Below are 13,021 nucleotides of genomic sequence, written 5' to 3'. Positions count from 1 at the left end.
AGCCGTTTGGGAAATTAACAGACACTACACTATTATAAAATATTACGTTCTCTCCAACAAATACTCTACTTCCACATAACATCCACATGACATGTTTAAAGGCTATATTTTCTGTTGGAATTTGGTGAGCTAACATAAAATACATTTAATTTCCATATGGAATGTTTATGCTTGTTACCCAGGGGTGGACTGGCCATGGACCCTCAGGGAAACTTCTTGGCAGGCTGATGCAAGGGGGCCACCTGAGCCCTCTTATGGCCACCAGTCAAATAAGTAATGATTTGGGAGCATTAAGTACCTGCCTGATAGCTGCAGGTGCCCTCCTGAATAGGGTCGGGCGAATCTGGTTCGGATTCTTTTGAATGCTACATTAAGAATATGGACTATGTCCTACTGTAAAATATATGGCCTCCGTGGAGGTCTTTCCAAAGTTTTAGCAAATATTGCGAGACTTACATCGTCTCGCCTCTATCACGTGTCACTTTGTTTATTCACATACTGTAAATGACTGTATCAAAATACAAAGCTGAACTCGGCTTTGTTAATGCGGCACAAAGACAAGTTTGGCTTAGTTGATACAGTAATAGAGGCTAGACGAAGTATCGGTAAGTCTTGCGATATAACTTGACTAGCATGCACTTTCTATAATACTGGTGTCTTTCTATAATACTGGTATCTTCTTATGTGGCACAAGGGTCTTTGGGCCCCCTCAGGCTCCTGGGCCCGGTAGTGACTGCTACCTCTGCATCCTCTATAGCTATGCCCCTGCACCTACTAATGTATTGTGATTGTCCATATTGCCTCCTTTGTTGGCTTGATTAATTTTTCTATTGCATTATACTCTGTTCATATCCACGGGTTACGGCCACTGCTTACCTCTCTGTTGGCTTATTTAGTTAGCTAAACCAGCCCCCTCCTCAGTTTCTGAATCAGCGGTCACAGAGAGATTGACTGGCTTCCCTAATGAACCGAGCTAGCCAGCTCCATTCAAGCATGGCTTCTACACACAGTCTCTCTTTTATCTGAAATGCGGAAGCTCAGATTCCTGGCCTGCAGGCCCAGCAATGAAATTGGGACATTAATTAAAATTTTAAAAACATCTAAACAACTTTTTATGATGTTAGAGAAACCTTTTAATATCTGCAATGTCACCAAGTCAACAGAGAAAGGGTAAGGCTTCATTCACATGAAATACAGTAATAGCCTTCACATGGCCGTTTTTAGAACCAAAGTCTATGGAGCTATTCACTTGCCCATTTTTAAACAGCCAAAGAATAGCGTCCATCAAAAAATAGGTGTCCTATTTTTGGCTTTTTTCACAGCCAGATGAACCCCATTAAAAATTTATTGGCCATATAACAGCCCATTAAACGGGTTAAAGTGCCTTTCATGGGTTAAAATAAAATGTAAAAAATAAAAGCATCATCTATGTTGGGAGCATCAGGTCCTTTCATTTCCCCCCAGTGCAGAGCAAGTTTCAGCACATTAAAGTGTTATGACCGGAGTCTTTTTTTTTCCCCATACCCAGTAACATTGGTGCCGCTATGGGGGTCTTATTTATACCGGAAACACTATTTTATATACAGGGGGCTCTATTTTGGGGTGTTTTTATATCCAGGGAGTACGGTGGAGTCCATTTTATATACTGGGGCAACTATGGGGGAATTACTTGCTGCTGTAAAACAGGCCTACTTTACATCTCTCATATCGTCCCTGTCCCACAACCAGGGGCGTACCTAGAGCATTTGGCACCCGGGGCGAACCCTTTGTTTGGCACCCCCCCCCCCCCAAGAAAGTTAAGAAAACATGCACAAACTTTTTTCAATGTTTTCAATAATATTTATTACAAAACATTCAGACATCCGCATGTGTTTTGCGGATCCGACCCATGTATCAGTGGATCCGTAAAAATCATACGGACGTCTGAATGGAGCCTTACAGGGGGGTGATCAATGAAGGAGGTGATCAGGGAGTCTATATGGGTGATCACCCCTCTGTCATTGATCACCCCCCTGTAAGGCTCCATTCAGACATCCGCATGTGTTTTGCGGATCCGATCCATGTATCAGTGGATCCGTAAAAATCATATGGACCTCTGAATGGAGCCTTACAGGGGGGTGATCAATGACAGGGGGGTGATCAGGGAGTCTATATGGGGTGATCAGTGGTTCATAAGGGGCATCTCCTCTCCTACATAGCGCCACATACCTCTTACATCCAGTGATGTCACCTTTGATGTAGACGTTCTCTTTCCTCATCTTCTCCATTCAGACCAGACCGCCATGATGATTTTTCTGCCATCTCCCGTCTCTGCAGAGATTGAGAAACAGACATTAGTTTCCTGCCACCCCCAATACTATACTGCAGAAACAGTCCCCCTGGAAATACTACTATAGTGCCCTAGTAATCATGTTCCTCATCCACAGATACCCCCATGGTGCCCCCCCATAATGTGCCATTAAGAAATGTCCCCATAGTGCCAGCTCCCCCCCCATAGTGCCAGCCCCCCCATAGTGCCAGCTCCCCCCCATAGTGCCAGCTCCCCCCCCTATAGTGCCAGCTCCCCCCCTATAGTGCCAGCTCCCTCTATAGTGTCAGCTCCCCCTATAGTGCCAGCTGTCCCTATAGTGCCCCCCCATAGTGCCAGATCTCCCCCTATAGTGCCAGATCTCCCCCCTATAGTGCCAGCTGTCCCTATAGTGCCCCCCCCCATAGTGCCAGATCTCCCCCTATAGTGCCAGATCTCCCCCTATAGTGCCAGATCTCCCCCTATAGTGCCAGATCTCCCCCCTATAGTGCCGGATCTCCCCCCTATAGTGCCAGGATCTCCCCCTATAGTGCCAGATCTCCCCCCTATAGTGCCAGATCTCCCCCCTATAGTGCCAGATCTCCCCCCTATAGTGCCAGGATCTCCCCCCTATAGTGCCAGGATCTCCCCCCTATAGTGCCAGGATCCCCCCCCCTATCGTGCCAGGATCTCCCCCCTATCGTGCCAGGATCTCCCCCCTATAGTGCCAGGATCTCCCCCCTATAGTGCCAGCTCCCCCCTCTATAGTGCCAGCTCCCTCTATAGTGTCAGCTCCCCCTATAGTGCCAGCTGTCCCTATAGTGCCCCCCCATAGTGCCAGATCTCCCCCTATAGTGCCAGATCTCCCCCCTATAGTGCCAGCTGTCCCTATAGTGCCCCCCCATAGTGCCAGATCTCCCCCCTATAGTGCCAGCTGTCCCTATAGTGCCCCCCCCCATAGTGCCAGATCTCCCCCCTATAGTGCCAGATCTCCCCCTATAGTGCCAGGATCTCCCCCCTATAGTGCCAGGATCTCCCCCCTATAGTGCCAGGATCTCTTCCCTATAGTGCCAGATCTCCCCCTATAGTGCCAGATCTCCCCCCTATAGTGCCAGCTGTCCCTATAGTGCCCCCCCATAGTGCCAGATCTCCCCCTATAGTGCCAGATCTCCCCCTATAGTGCCAGATCTCCCCCCTATAGTGCCAGGATCTCCCCCCTATAGTGCCAGGATCTCCCCCCTATAGTGCCAGATCCCCCCCCTATAGTGCCAGATCTCCCCCCTATAGTGCCAGATCTCCCCCCTATAGTGCCAGGATCTCCCCCCTATAGTGCCAGGATCTCCCCCCTATAGTGCCAGGATCTCCCCCCTATCTTGCCAGGATCTCCCCCCTATCGTGCCAGGATCTCCCCCCTATAGTGCCAGGATCTCCCCCCTATAGTGCCAGCTCCCCCCCCTATAGTGCCAGCTCCCTCTATAGTGTCAGCTCCCCCTATAGTGCCAGCTGTCCCTATAGTGCCCCCCCCATAGTGCCAGATCTCCCCCTATAGTGCCAGATCTCCCCCCTATAGTGCCAGCTGTCCCTATAGTGCCCCCCCATAGTGCCAGATCTCCCCCTATAGTGCCAGATCTCCCCCTATAGTGCCAGATCTCCCCCCTATAGTGCCAGGATCTCCCCCCTATAGTGCCAGGATCTCCCCCCTATAGTGCCAGGATCTCCCCCCTATAGTGCCAGGATCTCCCCCCTATAGTGCCAGGATCTCCCCCCTATAGTGCCAGGATCTCCCCCTATAGTGCCAGGATCTCCCCCCTATAGTGCCAGGATCTCCCCCCTATAGTGCCAGGATCTCCCCCCTATAGTGACCCCCCATAGTGCCCCTCCATAGTGCTAGTTCCCCCATAGTGCCAGGGCCCCCCCCCCCCCCCGCAAAGAGGAAAAAAAAAACAAAAAACGAATACTTACCTCCATCAGCTCAGCAGCGATGCAAGCCTTTTCCGGCCTGTGTCCCTGCTGTGTGCTGCCCGGCTCAGGCAGCACGATGATGATGTCATCGCGCTGCTAGAGCCGGCCTCTGATAGGCTGCAGGCATTAGTGCCTGCGGCCTATCAGAACAACAGGGGAGGGACACGCCTCTCCCTCCCCTGCCCCACAGCACACAGCGGCCGCAATTACATCCAGGGCCGCGCCGCCTGTGGCGATCGGCGGTGCGGCCCTGAAGAATAAAAAATATAATTTTTTTTTTTAAAGACAGGCGGCCTGGCACCCCCCTTGTGAGTGGCACCCGGGGCGGCCCGCCCCCCCGCCCCCCCCTTAGTACGCCACTGCCCACAACCCTAAACAACTTTTTAACATTTTAAACTCTATTCTCCTTCCCCAGGTGCCCCCATCCTCGCTTCATATCTCAGCTGCGGACTTTGCCACATACTGTACTTAAAAAAAAAAAAAAAGATTGACAACATCAGAGGGAGCTTCAGCCTACAGTCCCCACAGCCCCTCTACACAACTACTCAATCCTCTTCCCCAAAACATGCTTCTCTACCATTACAGAGGAAAAAGGTTCTACTCGGCTCTCCAGATCACATCTCACCACCTGTGCTCTTGACCTCATCCCCAATCTTACCACAGTGTTCATCCCCTAACTCATCTCTTCAATCTATCACTAACCACCGGTGTCTTCCCCTCTGGTTTTAAACATGCTACCATTGCACATATCCTCAAAAAGATGTCTCTTGACCCATCTTCTTTGTCTAGTTATTGCCCCATATCCCTTCGCCAATATGTCTCAAAGCTACTTGAACAACATGTTCACCTTAAACTGTCCTCTCACCTCTCTTCCTGCTGCCACTTTGAATGGATAAAATCTGGCTTCTGACTTCACCACTCAACTGAAACTGCCCTTATCAAAGTCCCCAATGACCTGCTCACTGTCAAAGCCAAACAACATGACTCTGCCCTCCTTTTCCTTGATCTGCCCTCTGCCTTTGACACCATCGACCACTCCCTTCTGTTACAAACTCTCTCATCTCCTGGCATTATGGATTTGGCCCTCTCCTGAATCACATCATTCCTCACAGACCGAACATTTAGTGTCTCTCACACCACCTGTTTGTCAAATCCTCTATCTGTTGGTGTCCCTCAAGACTCTGTCCTAGGAACCTCTGCTCTTCTCTTTCTATCCCTTTGGCCTGGGACAGCTCATAGAGTCCCATGAAGTTCAGTATCACTTTTATGCTAATGACTCTCGCAAATTTATGTCTCTAGTCCAGATATCACCACTTTACTATCCAGAATCCCACAATGTCTATCTTCTATATCTTCTCCTCTCGCTTTCTAAAACGCAAGATGGATAAAATAGAATTTATCATTTCCCCATCTCACTAACCCTTCCCCTGTCATGCCCTGCTCAGGCTATGTGCGAAGGTCTGCCAGGTTGGCAGCAAGTGTGTAGCCCTTTTGTGTTGTTTGGGAATTGAGCTATATCCGCCTCCCTTCAGGTGCACTGGCTGGGGCCGTTGGTTTGGGTTTAAACTACAACCACTCCCAGTGTCCTGTGCAGGTTATAGCTGCTGTCTGGCTCAGAGGAAAGAAGGAAGGATTTGCTGTTCCTGCTTAGTAAAGATAAGTTTGTTTTGTTTTCTTGTGGTTGTCTGTCTAGGCTGTTAGAGAGACGCCTGCCCCCTCCAGGTCCTGAGGGAGCAGGCTGCCTCTTTCTCCCCTTTCACCATCTTAGGGATTCTAGGGAATCTTCAGCCTAGGCATGAGGACAAGCTTTTTCCCACCTTCAGTGTCTGAACGTGGGCATGGAAGTCTAGGGAGAGCTGGTAGGGATTTGTCAGGAGGTTACTATCCTCAGCTTCTTGCGTAGACACTTATTTGTTTATATCCTGTGTATATTGTATCCTGTCTGTCGTGACATTAAAACCCGCCAATACTTTGACTGCCATTTCTCAGCTGTTTTGAGATGGAGTCAATTGATGCGCTAGTTGATCACATGCAGGGATTATCCCTAGAGGTTGCGGATCTGTGTAATTCGGTCACACGGTGTCAAAATGCTCTGGAATCAGGTGCAATAGGAGGAAGTCAATTTATGGTGAGTCTAAAGTCGCTCTCCCTGATAGATTTGCAGGGGGTGTGGATGACTTTATCCGCTTTAAAGAGTCATGCAAGTTGTATTTTCGGCTACGTCCATCTTCGTCTGGTGATGAGAGTCAGAGGGTAGGGATAATCATTTGCCTGCTTAAAGGGGACGCGCAATCCTGGGCCTTTTCTCTGCCGTCCGGTTCTCTGGCCCTCCAGTCGGTGGAAGAATTTTTGAAAGCCTTGGGATTAATTTATGATCATCCAGATCGGGTCTCGATGGCGGAATCTAAATTGCGTAATTTATTACAAGGTGAACATACTGCAGAGGCTTACTGCGTTGACTTTAGGAGATGGGCTACCGAGTCAGAGTGGAATGACCCCGCGTTACATAGTCAGTTTTGTCAGGGGTTATCTGAGAGATTGAAAGATGCCCTAGCTTTTCATGAGTACCCGGATACATTGGAGAATGCTATGTCTTTGGCAGTACGTGTAGAGAGGTGTAGGATTCCCTCCGCGCAAGGGATCCCTTCTGTGGGTGGTTTCATCTCACCTGCTACCCAGTGTGATATGACATGTAACTCTGGGGTAGGGGTGGAACCCATTCAGTTGGGTCAGGTATCTATCCGTTCTGGTAGTAGGAACTTTAGGAGGTTGCATACACTATGTTATTACTGTGGAAAAAGTTGTCATTTTATTTTTGCTTGTCCTTTTGTTAAACCACATGTTGATGAGAAAGAATCACAAAGAGGTTTACTTAAAGAGAAAAAAAGAAACATCCCTGACTCTTGGCAGTGTGAATGGGGTGGTGGAGCAAGCAGGTATGCAAGCTCCCTGTAATACTCGTTTTCTCCTTCCAGCTATGGTGGCTCTAGACTCAAGACATTTTTTTGTTGAAGTATTCATTGACTGTGGTGCTGGGGTAAACCTTATTGATTTTATTTTTCTTCAAAATCTGGGTCTAAGTACTTGCACTTTAGAAAGAGAGATTCCGGTTTTTCGCAATTGATTCTTCCCCCCTTTCTCAAAGGAGTCTCACTCATATTGTTCATGGTATTCTAGTTGGGGTTGGTGATTCACATGTTGAGATCATGTCTTGTTTTGTCATGAAGGACTTGACCGCTCCTATAGTCTTAGGGGTTGACAAAACATAACCCAATTATAGATTGGCAAGCAAGACAGATAATTGGTTGGAGTGAATTTTGTTCGGACAATTGTCTTGGCACATCTATCTCTGGTGTGTCTACTACGGCTTTACCTCAGTATCTCTCAGATTTTGCAGATGTCTTTTCGGAGGGTGGGGCTCAGGAATTGCCCCCTCATCGTGACTATGATTGTCTAGTTAATCTCATCCCAGGGGCTAAGTTGCTAAAGTCTCGGCTTTACAATCTTTCTCAACCTGAAAGAGAGGTCATGCGGAAGTATATTGCCGAGAGTTTGACAAAAGGTCATATTAGGCCATCTAAGTCTCTGGTGGCAGTGGGTTTATTCTTTGTAAAGAAAAAGGATGGATCACTGAGACCTTGTTTGGATTTCCGGGATTGAACCGTAGTACGGTCCGTGATCCGTATCCCCTTCCTTTGATCTCCGATCTTTTTGATCAGATTGTTGAAGCCAAGGTGTTCTCCAAGTTGGATTTAAGAGGGGCCTAAAATCTGATCAGAATCAAGGAAGGGGATGAGTGGAAAACGGCCTTCAACACGCACGAGGGTCATTTCGAGAATCTGGTTATGCCTTTTGGGTTAACTAACGCGCCAGCGGTATTTCAGCGATTTGTCAGTGCCATTTTCCATCATTTTGTGGGGAGGTTCGTGGTAGTTTACTTGGATGACATTCTTATTTACTCTCCTGATCTGAAGACCCATCAGGATCACGTGAGACAGGTTTTGACGATCCTTCGGGAGAATAAATTATATGCCAAATTGGAGAAATGTGTGTTTTCTGTGCAGGAGCTTCCATTTCTGGGATATCTGCTTTCTGACTCTGGTTTTCGTATGGATCTCGAAAAGGTCCGGGCGGTTCTGGAATGGGACCGACCGGAGAATCAGAAAGCTTTGATGCAGTTTTTGGGGTTTACTAATTATAGAAAATGTATCTTGAACTATTCTACCATTGTGAAACCTCTGACCGATATGACTAAGAAGGGCGCTGATGTCTCTGTCTGGTCGTATGAGGCATTGCAGGCCTTTTCGGCTATTAAGGAATGTTTTGCGTCTCCTCCCATTCTGGTGCAGCCCGATGTGTCTCAGCCATTTGTGGTGGAGGTTGATGCATCAGAGGTGGGGGTTGGAGCAGTGCTGTCGCAGGGTTCATCCCCTGGCAAATGGGTTCCGTGTGCTTTTCTTTCCAAGAAGCTCTCTGTCGCCGAGAGGAATTATGATGTAGGAGATAGGGAATTGCTGGCCATCAAATTGGCCTTTGAGGAATGGCGTCACTGATTGGAGGGGGCGTTTCATCCTGTTACAGTATATACGGATCATAAGAATTTAGCTTACCTGCAATCTGCCAAGCATCTGAATCCTAGACAGGCCAGATGGTTCTTTACCAGGTTAAATTTTGTGGTTACTTTTTCGCCCGGCGGTTAAAAACATCAAGGCTGATGCGTTGTCTCGCAGTTTTCCTGGGGATGTGATTCAGAGGATCCTGCTCTGATTTTGGCTGATGGGGTGGTTGTCTCCGCTCTGTATCCCGAATTGGAGATGGAGGTGTTGGGAGCCCAGGAGGGGGCTCCTGGTTCTTGTCCCCCAGGGAGGTTGTTTGTTCCTGATGGACTGCGATACAAGGCATTCAAGGAACATCACGATACTGCCCTTGCTGGACATCCTGGTGGTAAGTCCACCTTTGATCTTGTGTCCCGGAGGTTCTGGTGGCCCGGGTTACATAAGAGTGTTGAGGATTACGTAGCAGCTTGTGAAACCTGTGCATGGTCAAAGGTTGCTCATTCACTTCTTCCTTTGTCTATTCCGTCTCGTCCTTGGACACACATGTCTATGGACTTTATTACGGATCTGCCGAGTTCCTCCGTGGTTGTTGACCGTTTTAGTAAAATGGCTCACTTTGTATAGTTAGTCAGTCTGCTCAATGCCAAGACTCTTGCTCGGATTTTTGTTGATAATATCGTGAAATTGCATGGCATTCCCTCGGATAGGGGCACGCAGTTTGTCTCCGGGTTTTGGAGGGCGTTCTGCTCTCGGCTTGGCATTCAACTTTCGTTCTCTTCGGCTTTTCATCCGCAGTCGAATGGGCAGACAGAGCGTACTAATCAAAACCTGGAGACCTACTTGAGGTGCTTTGTGGCTGAGAATCAGGGACTGGTCCTCATTCTTGTCCCTAGCAGACTTTGCTTTGAATAACCGTAGGCAGGAGTACACGGATAAGTTGCCATTTTTTGGCGCATACGGTTTTCATCCTCAGTTTGGTACCTTTTCTGGGACTAGTTCCTCTGGGATGCCAGAGGAGGAGAGATTTTCTTCTGCCTTGTCTTCTATCTGGTGGAGGATACAGGTGAATTTGGAGAAGATGGGTGAGAGGTATAAGCGAATGGCTGACAAGAGACGTATGACTGGTCCGGACTTGTGTGTGGGTGATCTGGTGTGGTTATCTACTAAAAATATTAAACTGAGAGTACCATCTTGAAAACTGGGTCCAAGATTTATTGGACCTTACAAAATATTTGCGGTGGTCAATCCAGTAGCGTTTCGTCTGGATCTTCTGCAGACTTGGAGGATCCATGATGTGTTCCACAAGTCTTTACTAAAGAAATATGTGAATCCGGTGGAACCATCGCCATTGTCTCCCCCCTCTGTTCTGGTTGATGGAAATTTAGAGTTCGAGATCTCCAGGGTTCTCGACTCAAGAGTTCTTCGGGGTTCCCTTCAGTATCTGGTACACTGGAGCGGATACGGCCCTGAGGAGAGGATGTGGTTTCCGGTTGTGAATGTTAGTGCCAGCCGAAGATTCTACGGATTCAGCCTAGGCACGAGGACATGTTTTTTCCCACCTTCAGGGTCTGAACGTGGGCATAGAAGTCTAGGGAGAGCTGGTAGGGATTTGTCAGGAGGTGACCTCTATCCCCAGCTTCTTGCCTAGACACTTGTTTGTTTATATCCTGTGTATCTTTTATCCTGTCTGACGTGACCCCCCCCCCCCCAACAGACATATCTATAACGATCAATGGCTGCACACTTACCCCGGTCAATGGAATAACCTTTGATCCTGTCCTGTCCTTCAAACCGAACATCCAAGTTTTTTTTTTTTGCACAACCTGCCTCCTCCACCTCAAAAATGTATCTTGCATCCATGCATTCCTCAGCCAGGAGTCTGCAAAAATGCTAGTACATACCCTCATCATTCCCCGCCTAAACTACTTTAACATCCTGCTCCATGGCCTTCCATCTAGCAACCTTGCACACCTCCAATCTGTCCTCAACTCTCCTGCCCAACTAATCCACTTATCCTCCTGTTTCTTCTCTGCATCTCCCCTCCCTTCACTGGCTCCCTATCACCTAGCGCGATCAGTTTAAAATATTAACAAATACATATAAGGCCGCCCACAATCTGTACATCTCTGAACTACTTTCTCGATACATCCCCATGCATAATCTCTGATCCTCACAAGTCCTTCTTCTCTACTCTCCTCCTATTACCACTTTCCAAAATCGCCTCCAAGATTTGCTCCTCTGCATGCCCTGTACTCTGGAACTCTCTATCGCAACATATCCGACTCTCACCTACAGTGGAAACCTTACTAATAAACCTGAAAACCCACCTCTTCAGACAAGCTACAACCTACAGTGACCCTGCTGCTATACCCCTATGACCAGCTTTACCGTTACCTACTGTATCTTTATTCCATACCCTGTAGATTGTAAGTTCACAGGCAGGGTCTTTTCTCCTTCTGTACCAGTTTGTAACTCCTCTTGTTCATGCTTAGTGCAATTGTCTGTATTATGTATATGCACCCCTTATCATATGTACAGCACCATGGAATGAATGAGGCTTTAATAATTCTAGACAATGATGGCACTACAGAGGGGCCATTATAGATACTGGGGGCATTGTGGGGGTGGAATGAGGGCACAGCAGGGGTTGGGATGCTAAAAAACAAACTATGAAACTCATCTGTGAGGAATATGGATTATTGTTCAATGTCAGCCATGTTCCCACACCAGCCCTCTGCTGTCAGATAGCAGAGGTAGTGAACTCCACAGGTGGGCCCTGCTTCAAAGTTCAGCCAAATGGCAGAGAACTTCTTGCAGGCCACCTTTGTTTACAATTTCTCACCTCCATTCAGCCAGCCAGGAACCCAGCTAATGAAACAGAAAAAAAACTCTCTGCAGGGGTCTAGGCCATTCCCCAGTTCAATAAACATTATCAGACATCATGTAACCAGTGATTCATAAGGAATTATGAATCGCCCATCCATCATAGACATAAACCAGATGCATATTTGTGTCCCTGTGGCCACGATGAATAGGCACATGGTCATAGTTTGGTGGTGGGATGCCAGGGAGGAGAGATGTACATATCTCACCACAGAAACCAAATAACGGTAACGTCTTTGGACTTGACCAGTAGCCGGAACCCAGGTGGATCCATTGGTCCCAGAACCACCTCCCTGCGACATTCTGGTCTGGAGCAATGAGCCCTAATCGGTTTTGTGGCTCATTTGATGACAGCCCCAGCAGAGGGGGAGTGGACATCTCCCAGAGGCCGGGAGGGGAGGGGCCAGCTACAGGTTAAAAGGTTTGTGCCAGCAAGCGGGCGTGTCTTTTCTCTGAAGGGAGGTTACATCGTGCCATGTGTTTATAGGGACCTGCAACCGGCTGACATCACTACTTTCCATGTAATACACCTAAGAACTCATCACAACCCAAAGGACTCATATACCTGGTAAACTGACCTTTTTGTTCTGCTTAGCCCTGTTTGTACCACACCATCTGTATTTACCACTCAGACCACTGTATATATTTTCTGTGTATATTGTGTTTTTGGCTTAGTAATACGCTACCGCGGGATGGTTTTTTACCCTATATAATCTCGTTAGCGGACTGGGCTTATGTCAAACAAGAAACTGGTGTCAGTATACCCGGGCTGAGAACGCGCTGTTTCACTGGGGCAGTGAAAAGGCTCTCTCAGCTTGTTGCCTCTCTGTGCCCTTGTGGACTAGGAGGAGTCGGTGAACCCTGTACCAAGCTGACCTTACCTGCTCCTTAGGGAGGGAGTAACATCACGTCTTGGTAACCAGTGACCATACCGTATCTTGCTGGCTCTACGTATTTGACGTCCGACGTAAGTCAGAGTACGGTATTCGTCACATCTATTTTTCAACTAATGCAAAAAGGCTGTAAAACGGCTATTAAAAGTGGACAAGCAGACATAAAATGGATGCACGCATGGATGCAGACTGGACATGGAAAAACTGACAATCCATTTTTAATGGCCTTTTTTTTTTTCACTTTTGGAATGTAGCCTTTGGGAATCGTAGTGCATGGCTGACCTAGGACACAATTTTTGTAGATGTAGTTTATCTCTAATAACAAGATGATAGCCAATTTAGCAAATTAACAAGACACTCCTAGTTGCCAGATGGATGACATGGCTTGTGTAGCTTTGGTGGATGTGACAAGATATCAGATACACATAGGTAAGTACATT

This window comes from Bufo gargarizans, chromosome 3 (genome assembly GCF_014858855.1).
Source record: "Bufo gargarizans isolate SCDJY-AF-19 chromosome 3, ASM1485885v1, whole genome shotgun sequence".
Classification (NCBI taxonomy): Eukaryota; Metazoa; Chordata; class Amphibia; order Anura; family Bufonidae; genus Bufo; species Bufo gargarizans.
The sequence above is the reverse complement of the archived record's forward strand: the minus strand, read 5'-3'. Positions refer to the sequence as shown.